Genomic DNA, 13,317 nt, shown 5'->3' on the forward strand with positions numbered 1-13,317 from the left:
TGCTGGGAGTGCATCTAAGGGTAAACCACAACCAATGGGGGGGACGATGCCCTATGACTTACATCAAATAGTGGTACCCCCCACAGAGTCCCCATTGGAGGAGTGGTATGGCCCTAGCCCCTGCCTGGGTATTGGTGAGAATGCCTTCCCACTCCTCCCAGTTCCTTTTAACAGGATACCCTTTCCCAAGGAGGGGCAGACAGAGGCTGCAACCTCCCCTCCACCAAAGATCTAGGCTTGCCCAATGCCTAACTGCCTTACAAAGTTGTGACAATTGCTACAAGGTAGGTGAAAACCAGGTGGTCGGTGCCAATTTGCCAAATGGAAAAATTCCTGCCCGGCCCTGACTACGGTGGCTGACCTGGTCCATAGTAAGGTCAAAACACAAGTAAAAGCAAACAGATTAAGGGAGGGTGGGCAGAAGATCAGATGAAAAAGGCAGGAAGGCTTCAATTTAACAACCGCTGGGAGCGAGCCCAAGCAGCCCAATTGGCTGGTTGGACCCCCTGCCATGGGAACAGCAAGCCAAGAGCTGCCAGCATTGGCCAATAGGTGGCAGGTGGATGATCCAGCCTGCTATTTGCCGAATCACTTGCATGGTCCAGGGCCAGGCTGCAACACTGCCCATCAATGAGGGTGAGAGGACTTCCAAGAGTAATTGGGGCAGTGGGCAGTGTGTCATTATAAATTTCCATAAAGGTATGCAGTATAAAACAGTAACAAGAAAATATTAATACAGTGGTACCTCAGGTTACATACGCTTCAGTTTACAGACTCTGCTAACCCAGAAATAGTACCTCGGGTTAAGAACTTTGCTTCAGGATGAGAACAGAAATCGTGCTCCGGTGGCGCGGCGGCAGTAGGAGGCCCCATTAGCTGAAGTGGTGCTTCAGGTTAAGAAAGGACCTCCGAAACGAATTAAGTACTTAACCCGAGGTACCACTGTACATCATATACTATGACACACAAATTAAAACCAAAAGCTACAATACACAAAGAATACAACAGAAGAGAGAAAAGTGTGTTAGCTTTCAAAAGTACAAGTGAAAAAGAAAGTATTAAACTGCCAAAAACAGTTCTAGTTAACCTCTCAAAAGTAAGTTGGAAAAGAATGGCTTTGCATATTTCTTTTTCAAAATACATACAGTGGAGGTTTTAGCAGGAAAGCACAGCTATCATATATCCTTGACTGAAGATGGTCAGTTCACTTTAAAAAGTGACCCAAACAAAATTAAGTTCCAATCCTCAATTTGATTTATGTCTTTCAGTGTGTTATATGATTTGCATCAGCACAGGGTGAATGTGCTATTCATTTGTCACTACCTGTAACCAACTTCAAATATATAAAATCACTTTGTACATTTGACCTCTTTGTTCTTTTTTGCCAGATGTTATAAGGTATCAGGAGTCTCAAGCCAAGGAGTTTAAACTCTACTCTACCAAACTTTTACCAGAGGAATAAACTATTTGACTGCTTTTCTGCTGTTCTCCAATACCGATACTGAAGATGCTAGAACATTGCATTGTAACTACCAGCTAATTAGGAGTCAGGTGACACACACACATGGCCAATAGCATTCCACCTGCTCCTATAAATCAGATTCAGTCTTGTCACTCAGGTTTGGACTAATTACTAATTGCCTGCTTTTGTCCAAACTGCTGTCCATGACAAAGCTGCCTCTTCTCTCCATCTAGGCTTCTAGTCCTGACAAAGAGTAGACAATGGTCTTTACATGAAATGTGGAAACCAGTCTAAGATTTCTAGTCCTCACTGAGACTTTGCTAAGGGGCTCTCAGGAGTTACAGTGTCTGCTTTCCAAACCCTAAATTGAATTAAAAGCTAATATTTAGCTGTATTACAGTAACTTATAACTTCAAAACTAGATATTCTGGGAAACTGCTTATTGGAAACAACCATTTAAAAAAACAAAGAATACAGTACTGGGAATTCTGTGTTTTCCTTGAAATAGCCACACTAAGAGAGTAGTGAAAGTAGAAAATCAACGTATCTGGAATTGCTATTACGCGGGATTTGTGTACAATATATATGTCCTTCAGAATAAAGAGTATTATCTTACTTCTAAAGAAAATGTTCCACAGTTTTGAGCTGTTAAGCAGGCCTCCTTCAGGCAATACAGGTGGTTACTGGGAGATGTGTCAACTGCTCTAAGTTTTGTAGATTTCTTACTGAGCAAAGTGTTCTCAATATACGTAGCATGGCAGCCAAATAAGAGGTGTGTCTTCCTGTCATTTTTATAGAGTTCTGCTTGCCTGCATCACAACTTTGAGACACATCAGTGTGAACAGCTGGCCTACACAAATCTTTCACCTATGATCCCTGACCCCCCCCCCGCCCCAAATGGAGGCACAAAGCAATAATCAAGTATAAGGGCCCAAACTGCAAGACCATTAACTCTGAACCATAACTTCCACTTAGGCACACTATAACTGGAAGAGATAGTTGAGAACCATTCTGCATTCTTAACTTGGGTAACACTACCTGGCCTGGAAGCACTAGATCAACTAGACCATCTTGACCGGTGCCTATCAGAGCCTTTGGGGAGTGGCTGTCTTTTCCATTACATTCCTGCCTGTCAGCATTTGATGGGCTAAAAGCTCCAGCACCTAAGGGCAGCCGCCTTTCCATATCCCCTGTATGTGTGTGCTGATCAGGATAACCTCTACCTGGCCCACACTACTTGCCAGCTGTCATCTGAGCAGAAATTCAAGCAACAAGCTAGCCAAATCAATAGCTGTCCCAATCATATGGCATAAGAGTATACAGTGGTACCTCAGGTTACAGACACTTCAGGTTACAGACGCTTCAGGTTACAGACTCCGCTAACCCAGAAATAGTAACTGAGGTTAAGAACTTTGCTTCAGGATGAGAACAGAAATCGTGCAGTGGCAGTGGGAGGCCCTATTAGCTAAAGTGGTACCTCAGGTTAAGAACAGTTTCAGGTTAAGAACGGACCTCCAGAACGAATTAAGTTCTTAACCTGAAGTACCACTGTAGAGTCAATTTTTTTTGGGGGGGGGGGGAATGTGGCAGTGGCAGCAAAAGGGAGGAATGAGAGGTGCAGTCTTATCTGTGTTCCGCTTCTCCCTTTGTGATGCTGGTGTGCTCCCATACATGTGTCCTCACTACAGTAAGTGTACCTTCACTTCAAAGCTGCTCCCAGCTGGAAACTGGAAGAACGTTCCTTGGCTTTGATCTGCCTCTGACCAGATACCCAGAACATCATCGGTATACATGCTATCACATTATTTATTTAGACATTTCTATACCTTCCTTCAACATATGGTTAAAGGGTGGTACCTCCTATAATTCCATCAGAATCTTCTGTTATCCTGGGGGGGGGGGGGAGCACCCACATGCTCCATAAAAGCAGCTATCCTCTATGCTCAGTTCCATACTCCTTGACCAGAAGGGCCGAAACTCTTCTACCTGATTCTGTTTGGGCCATTCTTATAAGATGTGATGCATTACCCTTGACACCATTATCATTGCCACTGTTTTCTTATTTAATATAAGGCAGGGTTACTCACTTTTGTATGCCCAGAATAGGCTGTTTATTGATCAACACAAATGCATAGGAAAATGAAAGTAACCACAAGAATAAGGCAAAGACTTGAGTCTTAGAACCAACCCATAATAACCAGAAACATTGTTTATTGTTACCCATTACTACTACAACATTGTTATCATTGCTGCAAAGCAAACACATAGCATATAATAGCAATGGGTACTACAGTGGTACCTCAGTTTTCGAACGTCTCTGTTGACGAACATTTCAGTTTTTGAACACTGTAAACCCGGAAGTAAATGCTTTGGTTTTCGAACACGCCTCGAAAGTCGAACATGCCATGCAGCTTCCGCTGAGTGCAAGATCCCGAGGACTAGCTATTGGCTATTGAGTTTTCAGTTTTTGAACATTTTAGAATTGAACGGTCTTCCAGAATGGATTACGTTCAAAAACTGAGGTACCACTGTATATAAAGCTGACCTTAAACAAAGTAACCTCCTCACCTCCAAAAGCCTGGCAAAATTAGATACAAAATATATTGCATAGCTGAACTATATCTGTTATACTGAAGGGGGGGAAAGGAAATATTGGAAACAGTAATAATAATCTCATTTATATATTGCTCTTCATTTAAAGAAATCACAGAGTGGTTTACAGCAAAAAACAATAAAACAAAACAGTATCTAAATAATATATACAATGTAAGCAATGTAAATGTCTGCATTAAAACCCAAGTAAGGAAAAAAACCACCCTCTCAAAGCAATGGCTACCGTGGTACATTCTGAGGTCATCATAATGGTCATAAGATCTCTCTTCCTTGGGTTACACACCAGCATGTTGGCCCCATTATGTGTTAACTAAAACTCAGTTCCAATGAAGTCAAATTTATAGCAGCTCATACAAATTAAGAGGATTTTTCTCAGGGAAGAAAATGGCTTCATTTTTGCTTCAGGTGGATTTCCCAGTAGCATTGTCCTCATACAATGAGCATCACAAATGGAAATGTGAAACTGTGTGAACAATTGAAATTTACAGACACCTACTCCACACCCCACCTCTGTTAATGAAAAGGAAAATCTCACCTTACTTCTTTCCATGATGATTCATATTCTGCTTAGTTTCTGAATGCCAATTCCTGTTATTAAGAACAGAACACCTATTGTAATTGTCCTTTCTCCAAGATGAGTAAATTATCTATTAAGGATTCTTATGCTTGGTAGTCATTAGTTATTAATTCCTGGGATATATAATTAACAGTCATCCCAATTCCTCATCTCAGGTCAAGACAGTAAGTGTTATGTAGTGGTTAGAATTTCAGACAAGGACCTGGAAGATCCCTACTCAGCCATGTAGCTCAGTGGGTGACTTGGGCCAGACACTCACTCTCAAATTAACGTACCTCACAGGGTTGTGGTGAGGATAAAAACAGGGGGAGCACTATGTATGCCACCTTGAGTTCCTTGGAGGAAAGATATAAATGTAATAAAATAAATAAGTCTCCTTCTCCCTGTTTGGAATCATATGATATAATAATAATAATATAGCCATTGTACTGTGACTTGCGGAACTTGCCTATAAGGAAAAAATAACTACAGCACACATTCCTACTTCAAAAATTATCTGTATGAATCTTGACACAGAATGGGATGGCTCAGTAGAAGGGCCAGATGAGACCCCTCTCTGAGGGTTGGACTGGCATAGGATCCAGTGAATCTTCGGCTGATTCAGCTCCTCCACAGCAGCCTGCCTCCGCTCCCACAATGTCTGATCTTTGGCAGCAGTAAACTATTTTGGACCTTAAGTTGCCTCTGTGTGGTGACTGGAACTGGGTGCAACTTCTGTAACAGAAAGATCTCACCTCATATTTCTAACAGTATTAGCTACTATTGTTTGTTTAGTCCACAATGTAAATAATTACATTGTTTTCTGAATTAGTTTTGGCATTTCCTTCCATTGAAATATTTTATGTAATTAATGACATTACAGTGGTACCTTGGTTTACGAAGTTAATCCATTCGAGAAGTCCGTCTTAAACCAAAGTGTTCTTAAACTAAGGTGTGCTTTCCCATAGCAGCGGGGGACTCAAAATGGAACACACACACAAACGGAAGCGAAACATGTTTTGCTTCCAAGGCAAATTTCCAAACCAAAACTCCTACTTCCGGGTTTGCAGCGTTCTTAATCCAAGTTGTTCATAAACTAAGCTGTTCTTAAGCCAATGTACCACTGTAGTTTCAGTCAGAGTGCATAGCGAGATGAGCAACACACGTTTTAGTGAAAGCCAAACAGAAACACAACTGGTTGAGACAAACACAGGACAGGATGGAAATAGCTGCCTCCTTACATCCCTGTTAATGGGACTTGTGTCCACTGGTGAAGGCCTACAGAGAGAGGTCCATGGTTCATCCTAACCCCCAACAGCATTCAACATGGGCAGATCTAAGACTATATTTTCAACAGGTAGTCTTGGCAAATTGTACAGAACATGAGGCAAGTGGCCCCCTGATGTAAGCAAGTGTAGGATACACCATTTAAAAAGCTCAACACTGGCTGCTCCTTCTCCCCAACAAATCCTAACCCCAAGCTAGAACAGGACTTCAGTATATGAGTAGAAGAGGTTCAAGTCTTTCCTGTTTCCTTGCAACCCAGCCAGATGGGTGAGGTATTATTATTATTATTATTATTATTATTATTATTATTATTATTATTTCCAACCCAAATCACTTGCCTGACTGCTCTTGGCCACCAATAGCCACAAATGGTTAACTAGGTGATAAACCTCTGGACATTTCTGTTTTCAGGTAGAAACACACACAACTTTCTATGGCTCTCCTGTACACAGCCATTACCCTGCATCTGGGGAACTCGATAACAGGGAACTTAACCTCTTCCCTAACAAGCTAGATTTCTGTGTAGAGGAATGTCCACCCTCTCCCACCACCTCAGCCAAAAAAACCCCAATTCCATTCTGTCTGAAGTTTTGCACAATATTCCGGGGGGGGGGGGGTCATCAGGAAAGCTGCAAGGAATTCTGTAAGGGCCATGCCCAGTTAAAAGCAGGGATCCAAATAACCAACAGAATTCTTATGCATTGTCATTTTGTCTTTTATTATAGTTATTCTGTGTTGGAGATTGTTAGATGCTTGTGCATCCCATCGGTCTCCTAGCCAACTAAAGAAAACTGAACTGGGCCTGTCCCATCCAGACATTTGTATCTCCCATATATGTTTTTTCCTTGAATAATAACTGCCAAGTGGTGTAGCACCAGTGATGTAGCTACAATGTTTTCCCCTTTCCCCAAAAAATAATTGGGTGAGGGGGGCAGAAACACTTTAAAACAGAATAGTTTCAATCTCTAATTCCTAAAAGTTCACTTTGTTTTTATTATACTGGGTGTAGACTATGAAAGTGACAGTACAGACAGTAAAAATAGATATTTCCAGATACATGGAGCACATGGTTTCCCTGTTTCATAAAATGAATTGTGGCATAGTAGGAAAAAGGATCATAAATCTTTTGGAGTTTGTTTTTCCTGATACGTATATTTGGCAATAACCTGTGTCATGATGCTTCAAGTTTCATACCCTGTGTTTTGTTTTGTCTGCTTGTTGTGTAACAACATTGCAAAACTGGCCACGGGTGTCAATGTGGCTTTTGCTCTGTGGATTAAGTGTACCCTGCTCCATTGAGGCATACTTGCTGCTACTGCTTGTTTCACATCCCCCTGTAACTAGGTGGAGACATTGTTTTTAATGTCACAATCTTTAAACTTCAAGCTTAAAGGGTGGTATTCAACCAAGTTTTGCTCAGAGTAAACCCACTGAAATTAATGAACATGACTAAAATAGGTCCATTATAGACCTACCCTGAGTAATACTTAGTTGCATACCTCCCAAAGATTTTAACTCCAAGAGCCACTGAGATAAAGTGCAAACATAAATGTTATAACCCGACCAAAATTCACGAATAATTTTCACAGGATTCTTTCTCAGGGCTGAAGTGGGATGGGGGAGGCTTTACCAGCAAAATGTTGATTTCCCCCCTATTTTTCCATTTAACATTGATTCTGAGGAGGAGCTCTGTGAAACATGTAAGCTAATTCATTGTCTGGGGATTCTTAGTTGGTCTTAACAATTGTGGTGCTCTTCCTGTCTGGCTTTGCCCCTTCCCCTAATGAGCAGACATGGCTGTCCTACTATTAGACAAAATGAGGTGAAAGCCTCAGGCAGCAGATGCTGGAATGCAGTGGTAGCAGTCCCTTTGCTGGTCTTCCTAAGCCCCATGGTCATTCCTTCTCCTCTATTGAAGGCCAGAGATGTATTTGCCTACATGGCATGTGCTGCTCCCTCCTCCAAGGTGCTGGGTGTTACTCCATCTCAAGTGTCGATTAATATTTAACTTGAATATGAATCAGCCTGGATCCTGGGCCACACTGAGGGAGGTGTGGTAGACAGCCACACAAGAACAGGTCTTTTCATTGGTGGTCCCCCATCTGCAGAATGCAGTCTATTTAAGCAGCTAGTTTTTGAAATGTTAATTAATCATTGGAGGTATTGGAGAGGGGTTTCTGGTGCTTCATACCAGAGAGCCAGTGTGGTGTAGTGGTTAAGAGCAGTGGACATGCTTCTCCACAAGCAGCTGCTGGGTGACCTTGGGTTAGTCACACTTCTCTGAAGTCTCTCAGGCTCACTCACCTCACAGAGTGTTTGTTATGGGGGAGGAAGGGAAAGGAGATTGTTAGCCGCTTTGAGATTCCTTAGGGTAGTGATAAAGTGGGATATCAAATCCAAACTATTCTTCTTCTTCTTCTTCTTCTTCTTCTTCTTCTTCTTCTTCTTCTTCAGTTTTGGGGAGAGAGCTTCTTATGTCACTCCACTGAGTTTCCCTTAAAAAGCAGGAAGTACATGGATCCCAGGTGCTCAGTAGCCAAAGTCCCCAGCTTCTGGTAAAGTCCAAGGCAAGATGTCATGAGGTAACTTCTCCACATGGGCCTTTTTTCATATTCTGAAATGCAGGCAGCCAGGGATGCTGCTAAGTGCTGGTAAAATATTTACTCAAAAGAAAATATGCACACACTGTCCTCAGCCATCTTACAACATTAAGTGGCAGTGTGGTCAGACTGACCTCCTGTCACCAGTGGTGAAGAGGTTTGCATGGTGTGAACTCACTGGCAGGGCCAATTTGGCACTCCCATGTGTTTGCACCACACCAACCTTGCCACCGCTTTACCCCTACTGCTTGCTCTCCTGGTAAGCTACAACAATGTGAGTGATGGGAGGTCAGATAAGCATTCCCACTTCACCAACTGCTACTGATGTAAGTCAAGGACACGGGTAGCGCTGTGGTCTAAACCACTGAGCCTCTTGGGCTTGCTGATTGGAAGGTCGGCAGTTTGAATCCGTGCGATGCTGGTGAGCTCCCATTGCTCTGTCCCAGCTTCTGCCAACCTAGCAGTTTGAAAGCGTATCAGTGCAAGTAGATAAATAGGTACCACTGTGGAGAGAAGATAAACAACATTTCAAAGTGCTCTGGCTTCCATCACAGTGTTCTGTTGTGTTGTGCCAGAAGCGGTTTAGTCCTGCTTGCCACATGACCCGGAAAGCTCCCTTGGCCTGAAGAAAGATGAGCACTGCACCCCATAGTCGCCTTTGACTGGACTTAGCCGTCCAGGGGTCCTTTATCTTTATCAACTTCACACCCACCAAAATTCTAAAGAAATGTTTAAGCACCCTGGGCATGAGAAGGAAGGAAGGAAAATTGGCACAGCATTTCTTCAAGAAAGAAAACCCCTTAGAACATAACAACAGGAACATATACCATCAGAAGGGATATTACTTATATTCCCATGACAAATAAGAAAGAGAACTGAGAGTGTGGGTGCAGAATTAGCCTTCCTTAAAAAAACACACACAAAAAAACCCAATGGGAATTTCCATGTGGGAAATGTTACAGTGGAAAGGGAGTGTCATGTCTTTCTTGATAGCCAACTTCCTCTATATGCTAATTACATTTTTATTAATAGTAGCAGAGTGACTTGTTTCAACAAGTTTTTTTTTTTAATTATTTAGGTTTTTATTATTTAATTATAAGCTCTAGCATATCTGGTAGGTAGCACATGCTCTTTTATTTGCTATGTATTTATTTAACTAGATCATCACTCAGCTAATAAATGCTTGGAAGGCCCACTAAAAAAATACATTTTGAGGGCTTTTCAAAAAGGCTGCAATGTAAAAATTGGATGCAGATCCAATGGAAGGCCCCATACAGAAGGCAGTCAGTGGCAGTATGTTTCTGAGTGCTTCTGAATACTGGTATGGTTTTGGTAGGCCAAACAATTGCTGTCCAATATAGAACAACCATTAAAGTGACTGACTACTCAAGGGACATTTTAGTTATTGGCATAAAAAAGTCTTCAAGAGGCGCCTGAAAGTCAAAAGTGGGGATTTCTATGTTTTTGGTGCAAATGCCCACGCTGCCCATTCATGGGTAGAACTGCAACTGACTTTTGCATGGACTTTAGGAACCCAAAAATAGGAACAACCTGTTGCAAAGCATTTCAGAGAAGCACAGACTCTCTGATTTATCTATTATTTCAGCAAAGATGTCATCAGATTCAAGAACACTGGGAATGAGGAAAAACTTCTGGAGCTTTAGAAAGTAATGTCTAAAGTAATGATAAAGTAATGTCAGGTATTATATCACCCAGGTTGATGCTTTATGGCTCAGCTACAGCAAATGCAGCATTTCTGAATATTCTGAATATATTGAATTTTCAGTACTCTGCAGCTGCCACCTTGACAACAGCATCTTTTGTTTTATTTTTAATAGCATTTTTGTTCTGCCTTCTTCAGTTGCTCTGATATGACTTAATCTCTATTTTGTTAATATGTATATTTTTTAAGAATATGTTTTTTAGCCATTGTGACCTAACCTTATCTCAGCCTTTGCAGTATGCTATGTACAGGGTCTGCTGTGCAAGTATCATTGCTTCTGGCTACAGGACAATGGTCTTCAGTTGAGCACATGCCTGCAATGATCTGAACCAGGGGTTGGCAACCTAAGGCCCATGGGCCACAAGCAGCCAACGGGGGTCATTTAACTGGCCCCCAAGCCGCCCCTGAACCGAGCCGCCCACTCAGCGAGTCCCCGTGCGCTGCACTAAACCTGTGCAGCGCGGGGCAGGGACTCGCTTCCATGGTGCCAGAAATCGCGTCTGCACAGACGCAGACGCCGGAAATCATGGGCATGTGCGCTATCCAGCCCATGGAGGGATCTCCGCTGGAGTGAACTGGCCCAGGCGAGGTAAACCTTGCCGACCCCTGATCTGAACTAATACTGCTGCAGAAATTGGGCAGTGATTTTTGCCATCACTGAAGCCCTTTTTCAAGCCACAACACTCATGGTCGGATCAGGTGTGATGGGATGTGTTTCACATTTATGTCAAATATGTAGATTAAGACTTTAGGCATGCTTGGGACCAGGGCCAGCCCAAGACATTTTGACACCTGAGGCAAACCACAAAATGGTACCAGCATTCCTCACCCATGAAGAAGAGGGAAATTAAGATCAGGAATGGTGGGTGGGAGAAGACTAGCAATGGAGGCCAGGTCTAACACACCTGTGGATCCTGCCACCTGAGGCAATTGCTTCACCTTGCCTCATGTGTGGGCCAGGCCTGCTTGGGACCCCTCACACAGAGGCCTGTTTTTGTTTGTTTGCTTTTTACAATGTTGACCAGTTCTAAGTGGACTGATCCTTGAAACTGGCTCAGGCATGGAGGGAAGCAGAAAAATCAGACATGTGAGACATTCACAGTTCTGCTTTCCATTCTTCTAGCAATATTCAAATAAGCTCTTCTAAGGGACGTTTCCAAATTCAGTTTAAATTTCACAGCTTTTCTCCCACTGTTATAATGGCCTAGTGATGGCAATTTCACACTTCTCTGTGGTTGCAGGCTACATTTGTCACACGGCCAGTGCAATGTGTGGTCTCAGCAAGGAGAATCCCATTCCACAAACTTGGGCCTGCAACACTGAAAGCATGGCTTTTAGTTGTTAGGAGTCATGCACCTCAGTCATGGGAGACCATCAACAAAAACCCCGCCCAATGTCTCAGTGCTCTCTGGTCACTGATATAAGGTATCAGGCAGCCCTTAAGATAACCTCAAGTTGTTAAGGAGCTTTGTAAATAAAATTTAAATTGGTCTCATATAGCCCACAGGTTGCAGGTTCCACCTCATCTCAGGTGGACTGGACACCTGCACAGACCCAGAAGAGTTTTGCAGTGGTTCTCCTGAAAAAACCGATCCCTCAGAAGTCTAGAAATTACAAGAGAATTCTATAAATCAGTAAAGATTCCAAAAATGTGAGTGTTCTCTGAGTCAAGGGGGAAGCGGTGATTTCATTGCTGGAAAGAGCTCTGCTAATTAAAGGTGGACAGGAGGACGTGATTCAAATGCAGGTGGAATATCGCTGCCATGTATGCTAGTTTTTACAGGTTGAATTTAAGTCTAATTAACAGTATACCTGAGGCTGACAGTGATTCAAATCAGGCTGACTTTGTGATTCACTGGTCATTTCACTTACTTGGGTAGAGAACAAGTGAGTCTTTCTTTACTAGGGCAACTGGGAAAACATTGGAGGAGCATTGTTTTTCCAACTTCACTTCCCCACACTATATTTGGTCACATCCTTTAACTAATACTCTTACTTGTTAATTAAACAGAAAAATGTGAAGCACTTCAGCCAAAGCAAGTGGGTTCTTGTTGCAGTGTGGAATGCTCCTGTTCAGGATTCCTGCCAGCCAAACAGGCTGTCTTCCAGGATGCTTCATGCCATCCCAGCTACCTAGCCACCCCACAACAGTATGTGTCTACTGAGCATGCTCAGTCTTCACTGAACTGTTTGACGAGCCCCCCCTTTAGTAACACGCTTTTACTTTAAAATTAAAAAAAAAAGTTGACTGAAATTAAATTATTTTGCTGCACTTCTAATTCCACTTAACCCACTTGAATTCAATAGGACTTACGTACTTCTGGGTAGAGAGGGTTAGGATTGTGCTAAGTTTCTTGATGTCTGACATGTGTGGATGTGTTCATGTGTCCTTTTTTACTAGAGTAGACAGTAAAAATAAAAAAACCCAGAAATATAGAATTGAATAAAACAGATATCTTAAAATAGAAATCTAAAAACATTTCAATGAATTAAATATTCAAAATTTATCAGAATTATCATCTTTTTCCCCTACTGTAGGCTACCTCAGTAGGATACGCAGTTGTTGCAACTCCAAATTTCAGAAAAAGTAATTAAATTTACATTTAATTAATGAAAGGATCCACAAAAGAAAAAAGTAAGTTGAGTTGAAAACAGACAGCTGGTTCAAAGTATGGTGAAAATGGTTTGAACAAATACACATGTGAAATCTTTTTTTAGTCTTTGCTTTTGCAGATAAAAAAGGAGTATTGGTGTCCCTTCCAACTCTATGATTCTAAATTGCTGGTAAAACCAAACCTTTTCCTAAGAAGGGAGGAGTGAATCTTGGTTCCATCTTCATCTTTATAGACGATCCTCCCTGCCTCTGTGTTGAGAGAAAACCCTGAGCCACTCATATCTAATCCCAGCCATTTCCAAAGAAAAATATTGCAAAAGGGGCAGCTCATTCCCAAACTGCCCGAGCCCTGGGCTACTGAAGTCAAGAAAAGTAGAGATGATTCCCAAATCAAGTGTAAATCTCTACAGCTCTATGAGGCTCCAGCAAAGGGACATGATTAATTTCCCTTTGCCGGCACAA

The 13,317-nt window shown here is 42.1% G+C and overlaps 1 protein-coding gene across 1 annotated transcript in view; it reads right to left on the bottom strand.

Annotated features, from left to right (window-relative positions):
• Positions 1-13,317, bottom strand: part of LOC308476127 (uncharacterized protein) — a 500,109-nt gene that overhangs the window by 119,871 nt on the left and 366,921 nt on the right. The window lies entirely within an intron of this gene.

Source organism: Podarcis pityusensis, assembly GCF_964106645.2.
Source record: "Podarcis pityusensis genome assembly, chromosome: 4".
Lineage (NCBI taxonomy): Eukaryota > Metazoa > Chordata > Lepidosauria > Squamata > Lacertidae > Podarcis > Podarcis pityusensis.